This window comes from Artibeus jamaicensis, unplaced genomic scaffold, assembly GCF_021234435.1.
Source record: "Artibeus jamaicensis isolate MK-2021 breed Jamaican fruit bat unplaced genomic scaffold, CSHL_Jam_final scaffold_1019, whole genome shotgun sequence".
NCBI lineage: Eukaryota > Metazoa > Chordata > Mammalia > Chiroptera > Phyllostomidae > Artibeus > Artibeus jamaicensis.
This window is the reverse complement of record NW_026522025.1, coordinates 7314984-7342165: the sequence shown is the minus strand read 5'-3', so window position 1 is coordinate 7342165 and position 27182 is coordinate 7314984. Positions and strand designations below refer to the sequence as shown.

Sequence of the window (27182 nt, the reverse complement as noted above, 5' to 3'; positions counted from 1 at the left end):
GAATCAAGCAAGGCAGTGTCATGAAAGAAGGGACCTTCTATTTTGATGAAGCCACATACAAAAATTTTTTATTGCTCTTTCGACCTCAGAAGAAAAATATCAAATGGATATTTTACTGGGTTGGCCAAAATGTGCATGACATTTTTTTTCCATAGATTGGCTCTAGTAGTGCTTGGTTGTCTTTAACTTCATTTGAAACAAGGTTGTTGGATTGTATTGTGACAGCTGTCATATGAATGTGCATTTAAAAAAATTATCAAAATTGGTGAATTTTTGTGCAGTCATCTTAATATTGAAGATGGAAGAAAATGTGCAACATTCCATGGTTTCAAGAGAGGTAAAGATGCAACAGAAATGCAAAAAGAATGTGTCCAAAGTGGTTTGTGAAGTTTCTTGGAATTATTGACATTTGGGCCAAATAATTCTTTGCTCTGGGGCTGCCTTACACATTGGGAGATGTTTCCCAGCAGCCCTGGCCTCTACCCATTAGAAGTCAATAGCAGGAGATAGCAGGCATACTCAAACTATTCAAATCAAGAAAGTTATTGGTGAAAATGAAAAATTTGTCTTTTACTTCACAGGAAAATCCTAACGCACTTTTTGGCTAACCCAATACTTGTGTCTAGGGTATACAAGAAAAGTATCTGAAATGCAGTTAATGTAAGGTTTGCAAAATATTTTTTTAAGTAGACCTCTTTATTTTTACACTAAATTCCAGAGTCCTAAACAAGGCAAACCAGAACATTTACAACTTAGCCTTTTTTTTTTTAGAGTCAACCATAGCCACCTTCAGAGAAGAATCTCTTCTGTGCCTTCACACATTCTCTTTTCTTTGGCGGAAATATCCTTCCTTTCCTCATTTACTTGTTACCTTTCAGGATGACATCCCTTCCTTTATGAACTCTTCTTAGCATCCTACCCTGGGCTAAATGCCCCTACTGGATGTGCTTCTCACATCCTGTAGTTAGTACTATCATAGCATTTGTCACAGTGCAGTGGGTTGGTGTGCTTCCTTCACATGGCTATGAGTTGTTTAAGTTATTTTTGATTTTTTTCCTCTGCCGATGCCTAACATTGTGTCTGGCACAGAGTAATCAATCACTAAACATTTTTTGAATAAGTTACTATAATCTGAGTTTGAACTTGAATGAAAGGGATTATGTGAGAGGCTTATGTACCTTTAGTATTTACATTTGATATTTGTGCATTCTATTGTTAGTATACTTTGAACACATGATGTGTCTAATAAACTTGGCAGAAATGTTCCCACTGAACATTATTAAAGATTTTATTAATTTGAGAGCCTTATGTATATAGAAACATTATCATATTCCTGGCATATGCAAGCACTATAAACCATTTAATAAACAGTGGCTATGTAGTAATTTGTGTTTGAAACCCTCAAATCTTATAGCACAAATTCATTTTATTATGCTTCATCCAATGAGAGGTATATTTCAAACAACTGTAGAAAGAAACAGAATTTTAAATAATATAGAATACACAAAATGAGCTATTTTACATTTCTTTCTTTGGAAGAGGAGTTATTACTAGTTGGATTTATGATTTCTGACATTTGGTTTTGCATTCAATCATGGGTCAGCCTCCAACAGCACTTAAATAGGTTGCCCCTCGGAGTCTCTTAAGAATCAAGTGCACAGGGATGAATTATGTGACGTTCACTTGAACTCCTTTTTGCTCATCTGCATGTTACTCATGCCCATGTTTTTTATTCAATCGACTGAGCTTCTCAAAGGCAAGAACTGTTTCTGATTTGTCATCATTATTCCCAATGCCTAGCATAGTGCCTGAGATATAGAATGGACTCTGTAAATGTTGTTGATTTATAATAAACTGGTTTGGAATTATTCTGGAAAGAGAAATTTTACATGCGACTTATCTTCTCCCCACTGTGTCCAGTGCATGATCTCACTTAAGGCTCACAGCAATCTCATGAAGCTGGTGTCTTACCAAGCTGTTATGAGCATTGAGGAACTGAGAATTTTGAAGTTCAGAGAGGTAAGCAACTTGTCAAAGGTGACTCAGGCCCATCAGATTCCAGTGTATATTTTATCCAGTACACAGCAATACAGTGGGCTATTGTGAAGGTTAAATAAGTTAAGGTATGTAAATACCCAGAAGAGTGTCTGGGATGTAATAAACAATACATACAAGATCTGTCTTCTGACTGAGTCACCTGGGTGATTTGATGTTTCCCTAAAAAACTCTGCTGGAGATGTGACGCATGAGCGACATTGTCGTGATAAGGCTGCCAATCACCAGTTGTCCATAGCTGTAGCCTTCTGAATCATCTGAATAGTTTCTATGGAGGAATGTTTAATCTAAAAGCAAGATGTAATGAAGATTCATTGCCCTATTCACTCAGTCACTTTGAATGTGATGGCCACAACAGTACACAAACTCACTCAATGTGTCTACTGTCTCCACTCACTAGTACAATGATGTCGTCATTGTTCATACATGCGCATTCCAGTCCACTCTCCTTGGCTGCCAGGTTACATCCATGTGGTGGGAAACATTTTCACTTAATTAACAATGGCTGGGCTTTTTTCGGACAGACCTTGTACTCTTTTGCTGTTCTTATCACTTTGTTGTCTTTCAGGGTAGATGACAAGGGAATGCATATTGATTTTTCCTTATGCCATACTTAACACAAATGACATTGTTACTCAAATGAGAAGAAAAGAAACAACGCCCTAAAACTTAGATGAGTTTCCTGACATATTTAGCATAACAAGTTAAAACAGACCTTTAACATTTGGGTTGACTTAAACCAGTAGACCATTAGGTCCTTGGGCAGCTGTATGCAGTTAGAATCTACATAGATGCTCTTTTTCAGCCTGGAATTGGGAACAGCTGCAGCTTGTTGCCCCTGTTGGATTTAATGGGAATTTGCTCAGTTTCATGGTGGACCCTGTCCAACACTGAATAGAGATAGAGTTTTACATGAGCCTCTTCCATTTCTATTAGTCTGCCAACTCAGTGTCTCACACTCCCTTCAATTCTGTAATCATAATGTCAATTAAAAACACAACAAGGGAGGGGTGTGGTGAGAAGAACAAGTCTCATATGCAAGATCTTCAAATGTACGGAAGTGGTTTTGACATTCCCTGGCTGTCCCCTAAAGCAGTGAGAAACTTCAGAATGTTTTTTGGTAGAATCTGTAAAGAGCTGGACCTATGTTGGATTACCTACGTTTCCATTTACCCCAGCCACCTGAAGTGCATAATAGTTTTCTACGCTCATTCTTCTCATGCCAACCAAGTCTTCCTGATTTGTCAATGTCCCCTGTTATCTTTGTACTGAGTTCAGATTCCTGAGGCCTGTCTTTGTAGATGAGAAAGCTGATATGATTTATTAATCTTTAGTAATAGAGTTGCCTGGTGGGCCTGAACTTCCTACTAAACAAATCTTCATTGTTTGTTGGCAAGTCTGGCCACTGTTTAAAACTTTGGAAAAGTTGGAGAGACTTGAGCCAGTTTTCTGGTCCCCACCATTAGATTCACTGGCCACACCCAGAAGTAAGTAGAAGCAGTCTATCAAGGGGGAGAGGGGGACCTTGCTCCCGCCTTGTTGGGAGTTTCCTCTGATCAACTGTTCTCCCAAGATTGCATCCTGCCAGTGACCTCACACATTTTTCTTGATTCTGTGTAAATTGCTATCTTTTCAGGAGGTGCATGACAGCCTCCGTTTGCTGGTGCCTCCATTTGTACAGAAGCTGTTATTACGGAATAAGTTTAATGGGTCGTGAATTTTGTGGAGAAAGGGAGGGTCTCTCCATGACTTTGTGTGTACCAGCCACGGACCTACTGGCTCCGCAAGGAGTGCATTAGGCTAAATATTTTTAGCCCATTGACTCTGGAAGTAATAACCCTAGATGCTTCATTAAATTTTCATGGGTGAGTGACAAAAGCTATGAGGGGAAAAAAAAACAAAACTCAAATCCACCACATTAGCTTTATTATTACACAGCTGGAGGACAGAAATGTGGCCCCTGAAAAGGATGAAAATAAACTTTTTTTAAAAAAATATTTTATTTATTTATTTTTAGGTGGAGGGGAAGTGAGGGAGAAGAGAGGGAGAGAAACATCAGTGTGTGGTTGTCTTTCATGCACCCCCTACTAGGGACCTGGCCTGCAACCCAGGCATGTGCCCTGACTGGGAATCAAACCAGTGACCCTTTGGTTCACTGAGCCACACCATCCAGGGCGAAAATAAACTTTTTAAGGAACTGTTGTTGCCTGTCTCCTTTTTTCCACTCCCTGCTCCAGTGGGGCAGTCCTTGATTTGCTTTTTTTTTTTTTTTTTTTCCTCCCACACCTGGCACTTGGCCTCTGGAGGCCAGTATAGACAACAGGCGTTTACTGGAGTTGAATGTAGTCTCAGGGTACAAAAAAAACCATTCTAGACAGACACAATGCTTTCTCCCATTTATTGCATCTTTGTAAATTAGGACCAGAAGTAGGGAGCTGGGGCCTTCTGCTCCTGTTTTAGTCTGAGGCTTGTCCTCTCCCAGGCATTATAAGAAAGGGAGTGGGGAGGTGGGGGGGAAGACAAAGAGCTGGAGGTTTAACTGCATATCCTCGGGGCAAGAATCCCTCCTAGGGCCGCTGGAAGCGTGACAGGTGCAGTCCTTCCCCAACCTTCCGCCCAATTTAGCCTGGTAAGCCTCAGTGAGGACCGGAGCAGCCAAACCAGGTTTGACCGCTGGGAGCTAGCGCCCCCTCCTGCCCAGGGGCGTGGGGGCAACAAGCCCTCGCTGGACTTCCGTTTTAGTTTTCGCCCTCGGGCACTCCTGGTAGTTGGCTGTGCGTTTGCTGCGAGGCTTGGATGGAGGAGTAATCTTCAGAGAAAAATGAGGGCCCGGCTAGGGCGACGGTGACAAAAACACGGGACACTGTGAAATCCGAGTCTGGTAGCTTTTCCCCTTCTCTCCCTTACACTCTCCCCGCCCGCACAGCCAGGGCGGGGACCCTGTGCTCTCTGCTTGGCTCTTCCTCTCCGGGGCGCCGAGATGGGCAGTCAGCGCAAGGGCTCCAGAGGGGCGACTGCGAACCGCGGCGCCCCCGCTCGCTCGCTGGCTCGCTGTTCCTCCTCCTCCTCTCCACCGCGACTCCGCTAGACTCCGCTAAGCTCTCGGAGCGCGCTCGGCAGTGCAGAGAGCGCCCGGGCGGGAGCGGGAGCGGGAGTAGGAGCCGCAGGCCCGGGCGAGGGGCGCACGGCGGGAGGCCAGGAGGCGGCGGCCAGGGAGTCAGCAGGTGAGCATCTCCAAAAGGCCCCGGCTAGTGTAGGGGCGGTTGGGGCGGGTGCTGCGAGGAGGCGGGTCTGCACGCCGGGCGGTCTCCTCCCCCTGCTCTGACGCTTGGCCGGTGGCTCTCGGGGAGGATGGACCCATCTCTGCGCTTGCCCGGGCTTCCCCGGGCTGGAGAGTGCGCCTGAGTGCCGCCGCCCGCCGGGCATGGGGAGCCGCTTCCCGAGCGGCTGCGACAGCGGAGGAAGATGCTCCTGGCGAGCCAAGGTGAGCCACGGTGGGGACAGGAGTTCAGTGCTGGCAGGTGCCCGCCGGGGACTCGGCGCCCGGACAGCTGGAGCCCCTAGGCACGGAGGAAGGCTCCAGGGGCGCCTCACTTAGGAGTTTGGCTAGGGGTGCCGCGGGGACAGTGACTGCAGTTTTCCTCCACTTGCTGGGGGAAAGGGGCGACCTCTGCGCCTTCCTTGTTGGGCTCCCCCCGTAACCCCCGATCTCTTTACTTCTGACAACGCGCGGTACTCTCTCCAGACCTGCTCACCCCAAACGCCCGTTTCCAGGAGCCCCTGCACCTCTCTTCCTTCTGGGCTTTCGGCTCTACTCATCCACGTACCCTCCCTCTCCCACTTTAAAAGCTACCCGGTACTCCCGAGCCCTTCCTGCCTCGCTCACGGCGTTCCCCGGCCGGGCCCGCTTTCCACTTCCCTACACCCCGGCAGCGCGGCGGTTCTGCCCCGACTTGTGGAAAAGCCTCGCTATCTCAGGAACCCCTATCCTCTCGCAGACACCATCATAATTACAGCCCGCGTCTCCTCCGACCCTAGCCCTTCCGCGGGTCCTCCACCGATTCAGTTCTCTGTCGCGCCCCTACCTCCACGCCACCCCCAATCGCCCCGCCACCCCAACGGGTCGCTTCCCCAGCCCGCCCTCTGGCTTCTCTCTGCTCCAGACCAGACGCTGTACTTCGCCCGCAGAGCTCAGTTCCTTCCCTGCTCTCCCACCCCAGGGAAACTTTGAAATCCCCGTGGTTTGGCCCACAAAGAAGCCGTGAAAAGAGAAAATCTGGAGTCTGGGAGTTAGAGATGGGGGAGGGTGCGTCGCGGCGTCGGAAAGGGGCCGCGGGATGCGTGTCCGAAGTCAATTTCGAAACGTCGGTGGCTGCTGCAGCCGGGACGCTCCTCCCGCTGCCTTCGTCCCGCGAAGTATTATTGTGACCCCTGGCGGGAGGGCGCGTCTGTTCTGTGCACTTTTTAAAGTGTCTTTTTTTTTTTTTTTCGGGTGGTGGTGCCCGTGAATCTAGCGGGGAGATAGACGGGGGACGCGAGAGAGTTGCGCCAGGGCACAGCCAACTGTCGGCTGCCGCCGCGGAGCTCCAGCGTAGACTGTGCACGCCCCTCTCCCGGTGAACCCCCTCCACCCCCAGCGGCTTCACACAGTCTGCATTGTTGGGGTCCTGCCCGGGCGCTTCCGCCTGCGCGGACAGAGTCTGAAGGAACGGGGTGGGGGCGGGGAGGCCGGGGCGACCGGGGTCCGGCTCCGCGTCCGCCGGTGGGTGGGTGGGGCGGCGAGCGCCGCGGCGCGGGAGTCTGGGTGCTGCGTCGCGTGTCGCGAGGGTGGGGTGCGTGCCCGCGTGGGTCCGCGCTTGCGGGTGTGTTTAAATGCCGGGGCACGCTTGGGCTTATCTCCTTTAGAAAGAGAGGCCCGTGGAAAGCTTGTGGGAGCCAGCGCGCCTTTTGCGGTCCCGGAGAGGGGCGGACGGGCGGGTCCTCGGGGAAGGAAGCTTCGGTGCAGCTCTCGGCCCGGCGCTGGGACCCCAGAGCGGGGACCCTCCCTCCGCCCCTTGTCCCTCCCTCCTCCTCTCCTCTCCAACTGGCCCTTTCGGTACACTTTCACAATGTTTATGGTTTTGAATAAAGGCCTTGTTGGGGTTCCGCTGACACTTCACAACACTTAACATGTTTTTAAGTAATCATACAAATTAAAGGTAGCTTACGTTCTGAACCCCCTAATTATCCTGCTCACGTTTGTACATTTATGCGCCAATTATAGGTCTTTGGGAAATCCATAACATTATAAACCATCCCCACCCCCTGAATTAGCACCCATTGTTTTTTATTATCTCAGCGACTGTGAGTGATTCTGGATGGAACCCTGAATTGCTGAGGCTGGAAGATAGATGGGGGAGGGCGAAGTTGGCTGGCCTCCGAACGCTCCACCCTTCCCCCCACCCCGTCTCTTCCACTTCCTATCCTGACAAGGCTTGGGGACAATTCTGGAATCTGAAAGGGATCAAGGATTTTCCTGATTTCCTATTGAGAAGGGCGACCTAATCAAAGCTCTGTAAAAGTCAACTTCTAAGCAATCAGGAACTGTCTGCTGATGTCCTTGATTGAAACCCCCAGCATTCAAATGGAGTATTGAAGAACTTGCAGACACGGCTTTTGAAGGGCTATTGTTCTTTTTCATACACAGAGGCCCTCTGAAAGGTTTAGGAAGTTCAAAATGCAGTGATTTGAAAGACTGACATTGTAACTATTTGGCAACGCTGAGAGGATCCGAAGGGATGAGAGAAAAGGCCAAGGTGGGAAGTACAAACGGGTTACTATCTTCTTGGGAACAGTGCGGTTATCAAAAGTGGGAATTCAGTTCTGCACATCAAGTTGGCAATTAAAGCTCTTCCTAAAGCAGATTTAGAAGATGGCTTTTTCAGTGGTTTTTTTTTTGGGGGGGGGGTTGCTTAAGGTCTGAATAGGCATATCTGAAACATTTAATCATGTTCATTGTTCTCAACAATAAAATCTGAATAAAAATTACTTATTGTTGATGAAGCTCATCTCTCAAGCTGTTTCACAGTATGTTTCATTTGCAAGACATACCATTGTGTGAGGCTGCCAGGAAGAGATGGTATCACTTATTGTTCATTTTCTCCTCCCAAAGCAAAGAGGAATATGCTGCTCCTCTCCTCTTTGCCCTCCAAAGTAGTTTTTCTGAAATGGGTGGGTGTTTGGCATGGTACCTGATGGTACCCATCTTGCAAATTGCAGCTGGTGGATTTTGGATGCCTGGAGCCACCCTGCAGGCAAATGAAGAATCTAACTGAGGAAGCATTTCATTTTGATAATTCACTCAAGTCAAACATTTTGTTTTTGCTGGGATTTAATCCTTCTCTCAAACTAATAAAGCTAACAAATCGAGAAAAATCACAGTTTATGTCTTTTAGATGGCAATTTTAAAAATTGCATAAATTGAAGGCTGCTGTCAGGAACTTTAAATGTTATTTAGGGCTAACAAAGAAGGTTCACTAGTTAAGTGATTGAGGATAAATCACTCTTAGAACCTGTTTCATCATTTGCAAAGCAGGGGCAATATTATGTACCTTGTGAGTCTTTGAGCAATTTTATGGGGGAAAATGTCTGGTTGGATGCTTTAGCACATGGCAGAATTTCAGGAGAAGGGTAACTTTTAGCAACAGAGAGCGTGGGATTCTGCTATGGAGACACAGTAGCATTTGGAATTGGAAGGCCAGGGTCGAATTCAGGTACTTTCTGACTTTGGCATGTTTGGCAAATCACTTCCCTTATTAATAAAAACAAGAATAATTAACCTTAATGGAGTACTTATTAATAGGTACCCTTTTAAGCACTTTGCATGTATTTTTTAATAAACTAAAGTGGATACTTCTAATTCTCATCATTTAATTGATAAGGAAACTGGGGAACAGAGAGAGTTGGTAACTGGCCCAAGGTCACTCAGCTAGGAAAGTATAGAACTAGGACTTGAATATAAGCATTCTGATTCCAAGATCTGCCCTACTCATTGTATAATGCTCCCTCTGAGTGGAGAGGTGATCTCGGCTATCTCCCACGTGGGTTGTAAAGTTTGTAAAATTTAACAGGGAACAGTGGTATAACGGGTGATTAGGAGTCTGGACGTGGGTGCTGGACTGCCTGGGTTCAAACCTCAGCTCCCCCAGCCCTGCCGGCTGTGTGGCCAGGACCAACTTATTTAACTTCTCTGTGCTTCAGGTTTTTTTACACAGAAATGACAGTGCCTGGCCCAAAGATTGTTTTGGGGATTAGAGGACTTAACGCAAAGTGCTTAGAATAGTATCTAGCATGTAATGCTATCTAGCTATTATTATTACCTTCAGATGAGATAAAAATTCTTCCCTTTGCTAATAAAATGTTGGTTTGTCATTAATATCCTGAGCCTTAAGCATCCTAATAGGATCCTTTTCCTCCCCTAACCGGGGGTACTCTGATATATATATCTCTTGCCAGAGTAAGAGATGTATTTTGGCATTTCAGGCAAGTTTCATTTTGTTTAGCATATGGGAAATATTTTCTTGGACATTTTTCCTCCTTGTGAAAGACATTGTGGTACACACCATGCGTAAGTCTCCGTGCCATTGTATTTCTCAGCAGTATTTTCAGGGAAATAAAATGACTGTTCGATGGATTGAATTCTAGAAGCAGATTAAGTCAACTCTCCCAATTTGCAGATTGGAAAACAAACGGGGCTTGGGGAGATATGTAACTTTACACCTGAGAGGCACCAACAGAACACAGAATTATTGGACTCTTTGTCCAGTGCTCCTTCCTCAGGACCAGATTGCCTCTTAATACCAGGACAAAGAAGTGGCTTGGAAATAGAAATAAAACTTGGAGGTGGGGAGGTATAGCCAGGCTCAGAGCAGGAGCCAGCCACATGTTCTGTTCTGAAAAACGAATATCCAGTTGGAAAAGGAAACCCCCTTCTGGCAGTACATTTATACACATGAAAACTATCACTAAACTCGGTCTATGGAATGTGTATCAGGATAGGAACCTGTGTTCAAACAAACAAGCAAACAAACAAACATTAAGTCAATGAATCACTTGAACACTTCCCTTAGGTTGGAGAGCAAATGATCAGGTTTCTTCTGTGAGATGCTCTTTGTATATTTCTTCCATTTAGTCCTCAGCTATGAAAAGGTTTTGCTTCAGGAATCACAGAACTCCTCTGGCTTCTAGTTCATGAAATATGCAGCATATTCTATTGGAAAGAAATTGCTAGCTTGCTTTTATTATTATTATTTTATTTTATTTGAACCTGACATACAGCCAATCTACAATGCCAGTGGGGGATTCTCATAAAGAGAAAGGAAAACAGAAATAAAATTCTGCTCAATAGAACTCACAGCTAAAATGATAAAAGTTTTGTGGTGGTGAAGAAGGGTTGTTTAGCTTAGGGAGTAAAAATGAGAGGGGTGACTTCTTAGACAGGTGACAAGGTCAGAGGGAACCCAGCTCAGCTGTGTTGATCGCCTACAGGGAGTCTTGCAATATTACCAACTCAGTGTCTTGGCCGTGAGCTTCATACCAATTTCTTACTCTCTCTGATGGTCAGTCTTTCTGATTCTTCACTGGACTCATGATTTACCTGTTCACTAGCCATCAGTTAGGCCACTCCTTTGTCTTACTTTGTCTCTCCTTGCTTCTGCTGCAGAGTTTATCTCTCGGTCACTGTTGTTGTTGTTGTTGTTGTTGTTGTTAATTGACAACAAAGACTGAAAAGTTATGAGGACGCATTGAGAGTATCTGGGAAATTGAGGAAGCCAACTTCAGTCATGCACACAGACATCACATCCATGTCCATTCCACACATGTTTACTGAGCACCTACCTCGTGTCTGACCCTGGCCCTGGGCTAGGGTGCTGGACATTATGAGCAGTGCCAGAAATGCAAAGGTGCAACCTCTGCTGTCTAGGCACTCAGCTTCCTGCATGAATAACTGCTCCAGTGTGAGATGTGCCACAGAAAATATCTCCACAGCACTGGAAGCTTCCAGAGGAATCATTTGTTCCAACTGGAGAAAGGAGAGGGTGGGGAGGTTATTGCGGAGGAGAGAGCATTTCAGCTGGAAGCGGAAGGGTGACCAGGAGCTTCTCAGGGGCGGGAGGCATTTCAGACTGAAAGAATTGCATGGATAAAGACAGGTGGGGCATGCAGGTTCATTATTTGTATGGAGTTGGGCATAGCTGGGTGCGTCTATAATGTAGAGTAGGAGGCTGAAATGGATGATTTCATATTTCCCAAAACTCTGTTCCAGGAAACATGAGTGTTCCCCAAGGTGATTGGATTTCAAAGGAAGAGCATTCGAAGGGAAAAACATTCTGTGCTTAAAAATACTCGGTGAAGTTCTGGGTCATTATAGATCCTACTCTCCGTAAGACCTGGTATTTACCGACGTGTTAGAGCTTTAGAGAGTTCCCCCAGTAAAGACACTCATTTCCCAAACTTATTTGCCATAGAAACTTTGGTGTCAAGGAGCCCCCACCCCTGCAGTGTCTTAAGAAATAGATTAGAGGAAAGAAATGTTTGTAGGTAATCACTAATTTTTAGGAAGAACATTTAATTTTATCATGAAAGTAATACATGCGATTTGAAATGTAGTCTGTTCAACACAGATAAAGACTATAAATAGCAATACTGTAAAAAGGAAACCTCTGTACCTACTACTTAGTTTAAGAAGTAAAACCTGTAACTGAAGCCCCGTAGTAACCTCTCCCTGATCACATCTCCTTCCCGCCTGCCGGAGGTAACCACTGTCCTAAATTTGATATTTGTTATTCCATATATTTTTTTGAATGTGCCTTTCAGAAGAACGAACTTAAAAAGAATCCCACTGGATTCTCATCCAGTTGATAGCTCATCATGACAGAGATAATCAGGAAAAAATAGTATTTTATATAATAAATGTCCCAAAAAGGACACTTATATGTTCTTTAGGGGAAGGAAATATAGCTTCTTTTAACAACAGTCCCTGAAAGGTAGTAGACACTCAATAAGTTTCTGCTGGGTTGGACTGAATTAAATGTGTGTAGTCTGATGCGGTTCATTAAGTTCATGTGGATAAAAAGATTGGGGTACATTGTTATCCATGGGCAGTATTGAAATGCTCTGTGATCAGCGATCTTGAAAACATATTTTTTGTTGCAGTTCTTTATTTTTTTAATCTGGACTTGGAAATAAATAGTAACTGTCATCTGTTGAAAGTCACATCTGTGTTTTCTGGACATCTTTAGAGTCATTGACAATAACTACTTACCCGAGTCTGTCCTATTGAATAGCTGATTCAGTGGAGGTATCGACTTCCACTACAGAACAAGATGATAAATGTCAGTGCTTTTGATCAAAAACAAAAATTGTGAGTTACAATGCTAATTAATTGCTCAGTACCTGGACACTAAATACTTTGAGGGTCCTATCCTCAGGGTCCCTGACAAATAACTTATTATCAGGAGCAGAGCGTTACAGTTAGGCACTCTCAGACCAACACAAGCATTTCTCTTGATACCCGTGAGGGACAGACATCCTCTTGACAAAGCTCACCTAATCTCCAACATATGTCATATTTGGGTGACATTTTCCTTCTCTGTCATCCTGCCCTGTCATACATTATTGTGTACATGTCGACATCTAGAATGAACATTCGATGATTGGTGAGGAATGCGTGGTAGAAAGAATGAGAGGAGGACGTGGAAGGCTTCCACACTCACTGTGAGTGGCCTCTCATCCCAAATAAGGGTCATTCTGGGACACAGCAGACTCGCTCTTCCCATGGGGATTGAAGTTGCTCGTGGCCAAGAATCTACCTCGAGGGTTTCTACCCTGATTTCACTGGTACAGATTTCTCCTGTGTTTTGGGGAGTGGCAGTAAAATCCCAGTGAGAGCAGAACGAGCATTAAGTTTGGGTGTGAATGATCAGAAAGTGTGCAAACATGGCCCAGAGGGCAAGGCAGAGGAGCCGGCCCGTGCCATCCCCTGTGACTGCCCAGGGACACCCGTGCTGACGGTGACATGTGCTGGTGCTGGTCTTGAGTTGTGGGACATGTTCTGAGCAGCATTGCATGCTCATGAAAGTTCTAAATGCAAAATACAGTCATTCACATACACTCAGGTTAAACCATACATGTTAATAATCCGACTGTGGATGGAGTCGAAGAAGGGCTGACCTTGTGCCGGATCCCAGCTGTGGCATGTATCACTGAAACATAGTTCCCATGAATGCAAAAAGGTTATTGTAATTTATTCCTTTGGGAAGCTGAATGCGTTCACAGACCACATAGAAGTTGGATTCCTGCCAGCCTTCTGCCATCTAACTTCCTAATTTTAATACAGTTGAATTTATCAGTCTTTTCCTTTATGGTTAGTACTTTTTATGTCTTGCTTAAGAAAGCTTTTTTTAACCCTGATGTCTTAAACATATTCCTTTTATTATCTTCTAAAAGCTCTATTGTTTGGTCTTTGGCTTAGGACCCACAGTCCCTGTGGGTGGGTAGGTGGGTGGACATGTGAGTGTGCGGGCAGGTGAGTGTGTGGGCAGGTGAGTGTGTGGGCAGGTGAGTGTGTGGGAATATGAGTGTGTGGGCATGTGAGTGTGCGGGCATGTGAATGTGCGGGCAGGTGAGTGTGCGGGCAGGTGAGTGTATGCGGGCAGGCGAGTGTATGCGTGTGTGTGGCGTGAGGCAGGAATGGGTTCTGATTTTCTTCCACGTGGGAAAAAAATCATCATCCTGGCACTTAGGGTCAGTTTCTAGATGTGTATTTTGTCCACTCTTTTGCCCAAATCACACTTCTTTGTTATAGCTTTATAACAAGCCCTGGTATTTGGCTGGACAATTTCTCTACAACATTCTTCAAAGATATGTTGGTTTTTCTTGGCCTTTTGTCTCCCATATACATTGTATAATCATCTTTTAAAGTTACATAATAATACTCTTGGAATTTGGAGTTAACACCACTTAGAGATTAATTTAGGGAGAATGACATCATTATGATATTGAGTATTTTTACTGGTGAATACCTCTCTCCATTTATTTAGTTCTTATTTATAACTGTCTTTCAATACATACTATAATTTTCTTCATAAAGGTATGCACTTTTGTTAAATATATTTCCAGGTGCTTTATATATTTTAGTTGCTCTTGTAAATGCTATCTTTAAAACTTATATTTCTTAATTATATGTTAGTTTTCCGTGCATTCCACCTGTATTGCTTATTCTGGATGGTGGGGTTTAGGGAGGGAGGACGGAAGCTCATGCTTATCCCGTGCGGACAGAACGCTGGGTGCTTTACAAGCTCTCGTTTGATGCTCGGAACCACCTGGAGGAAAAGGCTGTGGGTAGGTAGCACCTCTCCCGACTGGATCACTCCCTTTCTTCACAGGCTGACAGCCTCGGGGCGATGTCCTTTGTCCCAGGGGCCTGTGGGAGTGCAGAAGTGACAAGTGAGGCTCTTGAGGGTGTGATCTGTCCAAGTAGCAGCCAGTCACCTGGTTCAGTTGGTAGAGGACTTTGGAAGACATCTCTGGTTCTCCCTGGGAGGGTGAGGAGAGGCACACAGGTGGCGCAGACCTCGCCTGGTCAGACGCCCTGCCTGACATATCTCGGGCCGGAGTCTGGCTGCAGACACGCTGGTCCAGCACGGCAGGTCGGCCGTAGTCACCAGGCTGCCTCAGGGGCAAATTTTGGCTGGTAGCTATAGTCTCATTGGGCTTTTTAGGCTTCTCTCATATCAGTGGGTGTTAGTCCCACTTTGACACGGGAACCGCCAGTCTGGACACATGAAGTCATTAGCTCAGCGGGAACAGAGCCCAGGTCCCCCTGCACCCACACCAATGCCCTTTCCACCTCATGCTGACTTAAAATCCCCAGATGTACTGGGATGACATTCCAGTGAAGTAACGGAAGCACATTTCACTTGAAGGAAGGACCCTTATGCATGGAAACTATAACATACCTGTAAAAAAGGGATAATGGGAGACATGTCCCACTGTGGCATCAAGTGTTGTTGATGACGACTTGCCAGTTGTGCCTCTTCCCTCCCTCCTCCTCCTCCTCCTTCCTCTCTCTCTCTCATTCCTTATGCCATTAATTCTTTCATAAGCCCACTCCCACGTATTTCTTCTCACTAAAATAGTATTTATTTTTCAGGATGTGAGACAGATAGTTATTTCTCTCCAAAAGTTACCCCTATGAAATCAATGTTGACAAAAGTTCAAATCGCCAAGTGGTCTACCTCTGCCCCTGTTCTCCCCTGCCTGTCTTCAGTGTGTTTCATTGTATTTTTCTGGAATGATGGTAACATATACCGTACTAGTTTAGGTTGGTATAAAAGAGGATCTCCCATCGAAAGCAAGATTAGGGGATAAACCCCTTGGTTAATTCGATAACACTGTATATTTTCTCTTTGTTCTATATGTGGGTTCATCGCTGTGGGGCCAGATGTCATCCTGGATACATCTGAGAGCAGAGTCACTCAAAGATACACTCATATGTATCAGTGGAGAGCGAAGTCTTGATTGAGGAGCCGTAAACCCACAGGGCTGGGAGGAAGTGGGTTGAATACTGGACTAACATGGCCCTCTTTGAGGAGAATAAGGGAAAGCCATTCCACGTAGGCTTAATCTAAGTTGGCTGCTTCCTTCTGCCTGCTTTTCCCAGGCATATATGTATCTTTCCCAGGCTTCCTGAGCCCCGTCTCCATTAAACACCACACTTCATTACGCCTTCCATTGCTCTGCTCCTTGCCTGCCACTGCGCCGCCCTCTGAAGATCGAGGGTTCCTCAGGGGCTTGCCCACTGTGGACTTGCCCTTCATGCCCCGCATGCGCGCTTTTTGAGGAAGTTCACCTTAACCACCTGCTGCCTTTAGTGTTCAAAGCCCACCGTAGTTCCTTTGCAGTGGAGGTCAAAGGGTCCCTATAGTGAACTATGCTGAGTCTATGAAAACCAAATTAGTGCTTTCTGTTATAATTTTAAACATTTTCTTTTGGGACATGTTTTTATCCAAAACTGTGTCTTTTCTGTTCTGTCCTCCCTCCCTCTCTTCCTTTCCTCCCTTCCTTTTTTCTTGCCAGTTTTATCAAATCAGCAACAGAAAAAGAGTTCTCAACGTAAAAGTTCATAGCATGATTTGACAGTTTCTGGAATGTGCTGTGTCCCCCGCATTCTCACATGCGTCATTTCAGTGCAGCAGGAAGGATTTGGGGAGGGCCAGGAGGTGGACTTGGTAGTTGTCTTCAAATCCCATAGTAACAGAGGTGTTTCACGTGGGCGAATCTTTGCATGGTGGACTGTCTGCAGCTGATTTAAAATTACACCCAAAAGAGGAAACTCTGCCAACCAGTGTGTGTCAGGGGTTCAGACTGCCTCTGCAACACACCCAGACACACACCAGCCACACCATGGCGCCCAAGCAGAATGGAATCATTTTAATGATATACATTGTATCAGTGAGAGTCTAGTGGGGAGGCACACACAGGTCACTTAATAGGAAGAATTCAATGCAGGAAACTTGTTAGGAGGTGTTGGAAGAGCTGAAAGTAAGTGTGACAACAAATCCAAGCACCGAGAGTAGCCCACCTGGGTTTAGATCTGCAGGCACTAAGAGAGGGATAGTGTTACCAGAGCCCACTCCTGGGCTGTTGGAAGCCCGGCAGAGGCTGCAAGGGGAACCGCAGGGATGGGCCAGAACCTCAGCAGAGCCTTGGCCAGTTCTGGGGATGATGTTTTGAAGCACAAAGGAAGGCAGAAGGGGAGAGAGAGACCCTAGCTTCTCCTCCCCTTTCCTTCCCATCTCCCACCAGTCTTTCCCACTGAGCACATCCAGCTGGAAGTCGTTGGCCAGGGAGCTTGGGAGATGTAGTTGGGGACGGCCTCTTGCCACACTCAACGGAGAGGGGAAGAGGCCAGGAGGCAGAGGACTAGTTCGTGTGCCAGGAAAAGGAATCTCTGACACAGTGTTTGCTAGTATCGCAGGGCTAAAGGAAAACAATGAGGTGAAACACTTACTCCTCCGCTCCCCTCTCCCCAACCCCACCCCACTTCCTCTGCAGAAAGTTGAGGGGGATTCTGCAGGCAGTAATCTGTCCAGCCAGGGCGGGGCATTTCCGTGTGGTGCCTGGGGATTGTCTGTTAGAAGTGGGACCCAGCAGTTCTCTTGTTCTGCAATTCCAAAGTCTGAAAGCCTCGGAGAACTCAGGATGGGTTTTTTTTTGTTTTTTCGTGGTTGGTTTTTTTTTCATTTTTTAGAACTCATTTAGTGGCAATACCTGACCTGATCTGACCCGAGCTTTCATGAGACTACTTATAATCTTTATTGATCTCTCTGAGTACAGATAGTCATACATACGGCTCAAGAAGCACTAATGAATTTGATTGCAGGGGGTCACCCCAAACCCAGGAAGGGATATTACAAATCAAAGGTAAGTGTATAGCATAGGATATGCTGCCTTTCTAAAATGCAAAATAGAATCTCTGTTCTTCACACATCAAATTCACGCACGTGAATTTGAATATGGGATTGTGAACCTGTATTTTAACGAGACAGAGGGAGAGTGAATGGAAACAGGGCTGTAAGCATGCGGGTTGGGGCAGTGCTTCTCTGGAATAACCGGATGCTGAGCCGGACCTGCTCCTGCAGCCTGGCAGGGCAGCCTGTGGTTCCGTGGAAGGGGAGGCTTGGCTTGGGTTGGAGGCCTGGCACAAAGGACATTGGGGCACCAAGGGGTTAATAGGGAAGCTGGAACCATTTCTTTCCTCTTTGCAGTGAATGACGTTTCAGGTCTGCATCTTTGGTTTTGTTCAAACATTAAAACGCTCAACATTTAGATGGAATAAAGGAAGTCAGCAGGTGCATGTATGGGTGGATCGGCGCTCTAGGCATCTCATGTTTCTGTAGCATTTTGTGTGTGTGTATGCACATGTATACACACACATGAACCATTCAGGTATCTTCTCCTTTGATCTTTAGAAGAGTCGGATAGACAGGGTGGGTGTTATTATCCCCATTTTACAGATGGTCAAACCATGGTTTAGTTGGGCCAATAACTAGCTCTGCGGCCATTGCAGAGACCCTTAACTCTCAGTCTCAGTTTGGAAAAATGAGTTCTTCCAGGGTTGTTTTATAAATCAAAAGAAGTAACACCTGCAACACAATTAGAACTGTACGGGGTGCACAATTAGAACTGTACGGGGTGCACACTGACACGGCCCAAATGGCCGTTCTTTCTGCGTCACCCCTCCGCCCGCAGACCCGTGAGAGGGACTGCAGGAGGCCACACAGCATTCCCCTCGAAAGGACACCCGTCAGTACGATGAAGAGAATTCAGACTTGAATGCTGACATTCAGGTCTCCTGTGTCTCCTTTTTGCCCCCTCAGTTTTAGAAGGAGGATCTTGAACTAATGCCACCCTGTACTAATTTTCTCTTCCTTCCTTCAGAATTTGGGTCGTGGTTTGCTGTGACCTTGGTGGCCTCTCTTGTCTTCACAGGTCAGGATACAGTTTGCTATTTTGTTTACTCCAAATCTGACTGGAGGGGGAAAGCCAGTACCGCCCACACACAGTTTGCTGCAGAAAGCAACTTTATTTCTTGTCCCCACCTGGGGACCTGGTTTATCATAATTCACTTTAGATGGGCATGATAAAATATTTTTCTTTTCTGAATATTTTGTAAGATTAATAAAGTTGCATTCTTAGGGAAAGTTTATTAATCCATAACTTACAGAAAACTCCAGAGAAAGAAGATATGAGCTATGTTCTTGGGTAAAGACGCCCGCCATGCAGTACTGGAATTGAATTACGCACACATTATTCATCCGGCTACCTTCTAGGTGCATTACAGGTTACTGACATGATGGCGACTTTGTCTTGGACATGATCTAAACAAGCAATTGTTCGGTTTTACTTTTAAATTGGGAGAGTGTGAAAGAGCAGGTGGCAACAGGTAGAAAGATGGTGGTCGTCAGGATTCTGATCTTTTCCACCCCTTGGCTGCACTGCGGCGAGGTAGACACACAGGCAGGCGTGTGGACCCTGGCTCCTGGCAGAAATATGTACGCACTGGGTTTCTGCTCTCCATCCAATGGAGATGGTGATGCTGGTGGGGATGACGGTGGTGAGGCTGAGGGTCATGGTGATGGTGAGGAGGGGGTAACGGTGCTTCTGTGTCTGTTACCAGGAGTAATCATTTGGAGCCCCTTACAGGTACTGGAACTATGGTGGGCTCCACAGTTATAGCCATTAGGAAGACACAGGCTCCCTCCTTAAGATCTAGAATGAGTCTGAGAAGCACAAATAAACAGATAAAAATGTGATGGCTAAGTATAACCAAAAACATACTAGCTGAGGTAAAAAAAAAAAGATAAGTTTTGCGAGGGTAAGGAAGGGTCAGTATCTAAGTTGAATATTTTGAAGGCAACTTGAAGTTTGCGGGCAAGTGTTTTTATGCAATAACTACATTCTGGGTCCTGTGCCAGGCTTCAGGCTAAGTGTGACGGAAACTACAGTTGCTGGTAGAGTGTGTACAGTCTTCTGGGGAAGATGCGAAATCCATGAAAGCATGAAGAAGGCATGTCCTACCTAGATCGGGGCCCATGATAAAAGTAGAGCTGGGACTTCCAGGTGTGGGGAGCCCTCAGTAAGTAACTGTGGCGGGACCACGGAATGGTGGGGTGGCCGGAGCCAGAGAAAGTGAGGCTGGGAAGGTAAGCAGGGCCAGTTCACGGACACCTTGTCACCCAGCGTTAGCCCTGAGATTGTGACTGGGTGAAATGGCTCTTTCTTAGTGCCACCTTTTCTGCAGTTCCCTGGGTTCTTCTATTGCCTTTGGTCCAGAAGCAGTCTAAGGAGAAACGTGGTTATTTCTAACTAGGTGAAATGAGGAGGTGTGTGGTGCATGTAAAGGGCCTTTCAGGTGCCTTCAGCTCTGCAAGATCAGGTGCCTCCAGGGGCCATGCAGCGGACACTGGTGAGTGAAACAGTCAGGGGGTGCGGGTTGGGGAGCCCCTATTCAGCTCAGCTGATAGTTGCAATATGGGAATGCTGGACCACAGCAGCCAGGTCCTCAGCTAGAAATCTTGATTTTTTAATGTGAAATCCCTCTGTTTAAAGTTTGGGCACTAATATAACATTGAATGTCAGCTGTAATAGAAAAATTAAACAGTAAAAATGGGCACTAAATCAGGTAAGATAAGAAACAAACACATTTGTAGGCTAGAGATAGTTGATCTGTGGGCCTTGTTTTTGAAAACTCAGGAACTACTCTTTGGTGAATTCTGGCCTATTGTTTATAATTACTACATTATGATTTCATAAATCTCAGTCAAGTGGAAGTTCAGTCAATATACCAAGGGGTATATTGGGCCCTTTCCGGTGAAGGGAAGTTTCTGTAAGACAGTTGCATGGCGGAAGTCGGTCCTCATTTATCTTTGCTTCGAGAATCACCTTGTTTGTTGTTCTGATCAAACACTTCTGATACAGGCTAACACTACAGTAAAACGGCGTCCAGTGCGATTCTGGTGTGTCCTTAGCAGTTTTCTGGACAGCACTGAGGTTTGTTATCTGTCTATGTCTACAGCTGCCTTAATTAAGCTTGTTTTGTGCTGCTCCCCAGGCAAATCCCTGTGGTGAGCCAAATGAGTAGTTTTAGGGTCTGTAAATGACAGTGTTCTGTGGCTTTCTCATTAAAGGTTGAGACTCCCAGCCCCTGAAATATGCACAGTTCAAACCAGAGTGAGAACATGAGCAACTTAGTAGTTATTGTGGAATTGAGCGAATGGCATAAATATTTATTTATCTTTTTCATAGCTGGCATAAAAATGGTAGGATATAAAAAAGTTGTTCGCTATAAAAACAACAGAAAATTCATTGGCTATACATCTCCTGAATGCATGTGTCTCCTTGGGTTTTCATTAGCGTCTAGCAATATACTTTGAGGAATTAGATTTGAGCAGAAGCTTCCACAGAATATGAGAGCTCATCGTGTTCGTAATTAACCCCTTATCAGCAAGGACCCGCTGCAGACTGCAGTCATCTTTAGCCGTAGTGATTGTAGTCAAACGCAATGAATTTTTCTTTCAGAATTTTCTTAAGGAAATAATCTTCTGTTTACCAAATCTGGAGAATACAAAAGAGTATACAAGAGAAACAAGCCACGTATAGAGTTTCTACCCAGGGGCATCCCTGCTCTGGTTTGGCACTGTAGAGATGAAGAGGCTGGGGCCCTCGGCCAGACCGGCTTTGGGCTCAGTGTGGGCTCAACCTTTTCGTTCATCTTGGCAAGTCTTACTCTTCTCACCTGCAAAATAGAAATAAGTACTATTTTATTCAATATTTTGATTATTAAACCAGATAATGCCCATTCAGTATTTAGCATATTACTTGGCACATAGAAAGCATTTTTAAAATGAGCTATTGTGATTATTTTTCTATTCTTTTTGTATAAACATCTTTGTGGGTTTTGTGTTATCAATGCACTATTTTTTCTTTTGTAAAAAACAGCTTGCATTGTTCCCATAGCTTTAAAAAAGCGTTCTCTAAATGTCCTTGTTAATAGTTATATAATATTTTCTTTACATGTGTGTGTCATTTAACTCTTTCCCTGTGTATTTAAGGTGTTGCTCATTTGTTTTTAGATTTTAGTTTTTTAGACAAGAGGGGAAGGGAGAGAGGAAGAGGGAGAGAAACATCAATGTGTGGTTGCCCCTCGTATGCCCCCTCCTGGGGAACTTGGCCCACAACCCAGGTGTGTGTCCTGATTGGGGGTTGAACTGGTGGCCCTTTGGTTGGCAGGATGGCATTCAGTCCACTGAGCCACACCAGCCAGGGCTCATTCTTTTTTATTATAAGTTGTTCTTTGATGACTATTTCCATTCCTTAATTTTGTGTGGCAACGTGATTTCTGGTTCTCACAGTGACTGCGCCCCCCCGGGGGGTGGGCAGAGTACTGCCAGCATGCTTTGCTGGGCCTTCTGTTAATGAAGGGAATGGTCTGTGTCTGCACTGTCCAATTAGCCACACATGGCCAGTGAGCACTTGAACTGTAGTTAGTGTGCTGACGAACTGAATTTTTTTAGAAAAAATTTAACACTATTTGATTTTAGTTTTAATAGCCCCATGTGGCCAGTGGCCACCACATGACATGGTGTGGGCTTACACTGTCCTCATTCAAAGTGTGGCGGGGACTCAGGCTGTGATTTTGCTTTTCGTGCAGACATACCCATAGTTCTATGGGAGCTTTTCTTCTGGTCTTTTAATCTCTGGTGTACGGTCTCAACGTAATATATTTCCCCTTTCTGTATATGCATTCTGTTTTGGGATGGAAGGTTGATAAAGGATGTGTCACATGCCAGTTACCATGTTAAGTCAGAAGTCTGAATTTAAACTGTTGACTGTTTGAGGACTCTGTAGGTTGTTCTCAAATAGTAACCAGGTCTAGGTATGGTCTGACTGCAGACATGGTCGGAGCTGAGGGCCCAGTCAGTCTTGGTTTTACACGTCAGCTTTACTTTCTCTGGTTGGCCATGTTAGAAAGCTCTCCCGAAGCAGGGACAAACACAGCCACCAACAATGCAGGACATCCTGCTAACTTAGCAACCCTGGCACAGAAGGAGCTCTTCCCCCAGTAGATCTACAGAATGGTGCTGAGCTGGCTCTCAGGAGACTTGTTCTCATTCCCAAGTAAGTCACTCTGGTCAGGACTGGGAGGTAGAATTCATGCCCATTGGCCACCTAAGGTGCCAGATGGTGGGGTCAACCCCACTAAACTACATGGACTAAAATTGGGTTAAGAAGGTGATACTCCAAAAGAAAATCAAAGTGGGGAATACTTGCTTGGCAAGTATTGATGTGATTGATGCTCACTGCAGTGTATCTTGGAAGCTTTCTTGGTTCTCATGATTCTCTTCATAAGAAAGTCACTTTGTTGGATGAGGAGGACAATTTTCTATCCTGTGAATGCTATTCATTTACATAGCAGGCTTCTATCATTGAATCGGACCATTCCCTTATCCAGAGGATGGGCTTGAGATGTGTCTTCCAATTATAAAAGCACCGGGGTGTTTGGAGTCTGTCTGGTCCTCCTCTGTCTGTGTTTGTGACAATATGTTCACGAACTCATTCCTCCTTTCCAGGAAGTAGGTAACTGTGCCCCTGAGAGGTAGCAAGGTAAGTAAATCGATGCAGCTATTGTGATTATTTTTCTTTATGAATAAGGCAAAAGATATATTGCCTAAACCCCTTCCCAGAAGTATTTGAATCAAAGCTGATGGGATTTGCATGCCAGAGTCGAGATAATCGAGGAATCTGTTAGAGTGGGCACTTCAGCCCCCAGCCAGCATTATGCAGCAGTATCTTGGGACTTATGTGTGTAATTAAACCATCCCTATTAGTAATTACAAAAAGGGATTCACTGCCCTTAAAGGTGACTGCAGCATATCAGATCTTCATAAGAGCATGAAGCTATGTATTTCATCAGCAAAACTCATGTAAAATATTTTATTAATATTCCAATTTTCTGATTCAGCTCTTTGTGCAGTAAAATATGGTGACTTAGAGAGTTTCCTTTTTACTGCTCTTGCTCAGCTTCATGAGAGAGGTTGATGTTTCGTAGCACCATGTGTTGCCCATTTCCCTTTAAACTCTCCATCCAGCATAAAGCACGCCAGCAAATTAGTATTCCCTGACTCCGCGATGAGATTGACCTCATAGGTGTAAGTTCCTTTCTTGTCCTAACATCTGCTGTACCATGAAAGTAGGGGCCTTTTCTTTATCTAGCTATATATTTTGACTTCATTTTTGCTGTGGCAGGAGTGGTGGTAGGGACCGCAATTTAGATACTGGGTCACCCTAATGTATTATCAGCTTTTAACTAGCCAGTCATTACTGTATAATGGGGTAGGCAGTGCCAGGAATGCTACTCACTTTTTAGTGCTCTTTTATTCTGGCTGGAGTCGTAGAGAAGGACTCTGTATTAAAAAGGGACTGACACTCTGGGGTCACCACTGCTGAGTCACCTGTGCTGATTGGAGTTACCTGTGTCCAGGTGAAAGCAATGAACCGCTGATGGGCCGTACAGCACGGAGTCCTAGGATGTGATGAACACGGGGATTCTGTTATCAGGTCAGTTAGAAGACCTGTGTGTCCTCGAGCTACTTACGTGGCTTCTCAGGACCTACATGTTCTCAACCAAGAAAGAACGGTTTGGATGAACGATCTCTGAAATCCCTGCCCTCTGTAACCCTCTGACTTTATGTTCACTGTTACTTTGTTCATCTGCAAAAATACCTGATGATTGGTATGCAGTTCAGAGCTACCTGCACACACTCTCCCCTCTTTCTTATTAGCATTCCCAGACTCCCTAGACCTAGGCTCTGTTCATCTCTGTTACTATTGTACGTTTTTTACAAGCGACTGTGTATATCAGGATGGGTGCTTTCATGTGTCTTCTCCTTGAGGGCAGGTGCCTTTTCATATATATGTATCCATATGTGAAAAGTATTTTTCACATATGCGCTGAGACACTCAGCGCATATTTGGAAACCATAATTTAGAGATCTTACAGGGAAAGACAAAAACAAATACAGATACGGATATATCTGAAAGCTCCTATCTAGTTGTGGTGAAATTGCTTAGGCACTGACACCATGTAAAGTTAACTCTGTAGTTTCTCAGGGAGATTTCATTATAATGTATGTGGCATGCCACATTTTTGCAGTTGAGTAGAGAGGCAAATCATTTCATGCACATAATGGAGTCCTTTTATACATTTCTGATTATTCAGCGCCTTATGGTAGGGCCGTGCTATGTTCCTTCCCATCATGTCGGAACGTGGCCTTTTGGCGTTAAGGTCCTTTCGGTGCTTTTAAGAAAGAAAAGAGAGCTCCCGCCGTCCTCACTGGTGTTTTGATGTTTTGAGATTATTTTTGCCTGGACTCTGGGAGAGCTAGTCTGCAGAGCAAGACAATGTGAATACATCTCCCCAAATCAATGAGAATAGTGCTGTCCTCTAGAAAATTAGGTTTGAGCCACATCAACGTCGGTGCCTGAGACTGAATAAATCCCATTTCGTGATTGCACTGTGTAAGAATTGTGTAATATGTCTAGATGGGCACAAGCTATGATTGCTTCCCTTTCCTCAGCATTACTAAATGGTAATGCAGTGGATTCATGTGAGAAGTGTCTCAGATAAACAGCCTGGGCTACATGAGATCGTCCAGGGCCCGGACTTGGGAGGTCTCTGTGGACCAGTATAAGCTATGTTGCTATTAACCAGAGACAGTGGGAAAAACATCCTTTGTGGCCTTTTTTTTTTAAAGACTGATATTGGCATGAAGTATTTAAATAATCTTGTTTTGTACAATATCATGTGTAGGTTCACCTACAGCTTGGTACTTCCAGCTCGGGAGTTCATGGGTAGGCCAGGTGACCTTTCATAACCTTTGTTCGGTCAGCCTCCTAAGTAAGTGCCTACTGCGTGCCAAGCACCATTTTAGGTACACCTCCACAGACTGAAAACCTGCTGTTTTTTTCATTCTCTGCCCCTCAGGTGTTGAAACTTAGCCAGAAAATAAATGCTGCTGCATGGTGCCCCGTTCACATCCCCTGCGGGCATGCAGCCTCTCAGTGATGGTGTCTCAGGTCTCCGGCAGCCACACCGGGAGGTGAGCTCTCCAGGGCTGAGGCCTCGGGTCTGTCACTCGCCAGCACTGTTCTGAGTTCGAATGGAGTTCAAATGATAATTTTAAAGGCCCTCTTATCCCCTGGTCCATGGAAAAATGCCCATAATTTGGACTCAGTGAGTGCTCCAAGCCTCGGGAAGGCAGACCACACCTGAGCATTCAGTGCCGCCCACCTCAGAGCAGCTGTCTTTGCAGCTCTGGCCCCGACATCCTAGATTGGCCGGCTCTTCATTGCAAGGCAAGAACCTTGGGGTTCATTGAGTCCATTAGGTCTATTATGGCTGGAGTAGATGCATATTATTTTTCTGCCTTGAATGTGAATGATCAGCTTTCATGGAGAAGCAATAATAAATTCAGCCTGAGCTATTCAGGTGACTAGGTATGTGACCTTGGGCAAGTCACCCTACATCTCTCAGCCTCGCTTTCCTGATCTGTAAAGTGAGGGCTTTTTACCTTTAACATTCTAGCACGTAGAGATGGGAGTCTGGCCCTCAGCACTGTGCTTGTTAGACTAGTGAGCTGATGAGAGGCACGGGGGTCCTGGGCACTGGTTGGGCGACTGGGGTTCTCAGCCTTGGCCTGCCGGCTAAAGCATATATGCCTGCGACCCAGGTAAGCATGCTGGTCAGTATCCTACTGTAGCTCACAAAATGATGCAAGCCTAGAATCTCAGGCTTGAATTAGTATTACATTTTTACTTAATTAGGGCAGTCCCATTTTGAGATCGGGAAATGGTGCCACCCTTCCATTCATCGTGGGATTCTTTTATTCAGTATTTATTAATATTAAACACCTGCTATAGTCTTGGTGCTGTGCAGTGCTAAGAAAACAAAGAAGAGTAAGGTGCAGTCCCTGTCCACAAGTCCCTCCTCATCCTCGACAATGGAGAAAAGCCCTTGGAACTTCTCACCATTTGCTCTGAATTGCTTTGCCTTTTGGGTTCTCTGTGGCTGGAAGTCTGTTCATGGTGAGTCGGTGGCCACAAGCAGAAAAGAAAGGGAGAAAAATTCTCATTTCTGGCTCCTGCCAACATCTTTAATCATTTCAAGCTTAAACTGGAGACTGAATTAGAGGGAAGAACTGTGAAAAGTCTGTTTATAAACGAAAGCCACACCAGGAGTCAGAAAGCATTTCCCCTGATGAAAGACTTTAATATTGGAAGGACACACAATCAGAACTGTAACCCAGCCTTCAAGTCAGTGTTCAAAGGAGCTAATGGCAACACAGAATGTAGAATGTAACAGGGCGCCCCGTGAGGAATGGGACGAAACCCAGGAGGCCTGGAAAGGCCTCTCTGTGGCCGGTCCCTGAGGCCAGAGGATCTGTGCATGGCTTCGCCGACACACATGCAGCGAGGCATAGATGCATGTCAGTGTGTTGACACACATGTATGTCGACACGCATGTC

At 45.4% G+C, this 27182-nt stretch overlaps 1 protein-coding gene across 5 annotated transcripts in view; it reads left to right on the top strand.

Annotated features, from left to right (window-relative positions):
- DAB1 (DAB adaptor protein 1) overlaps nt 1-27182 on the top strand; it is a 1235135-nt gene that overhangs the window by 836910 nt on the left and 371043 nt on the right. The window contains exon 1 of one of the 5 annotated variants that reach the window (XM_037148508.2): nt 5109-5279. The exons of 3 other annotated variants lie outside the window; for them this stretch is intronic. The gene's annotated coding sequence lies outside the window, so the exon portion shown is untranslated. Of the gene's footprint in view, nt 1-5108; nt 5280-5393; nt 5540-27182 lie in introns of those variants that run through there. One more of the 5 variants, XM_037148507.2, reaches the window with a different exon arrangement.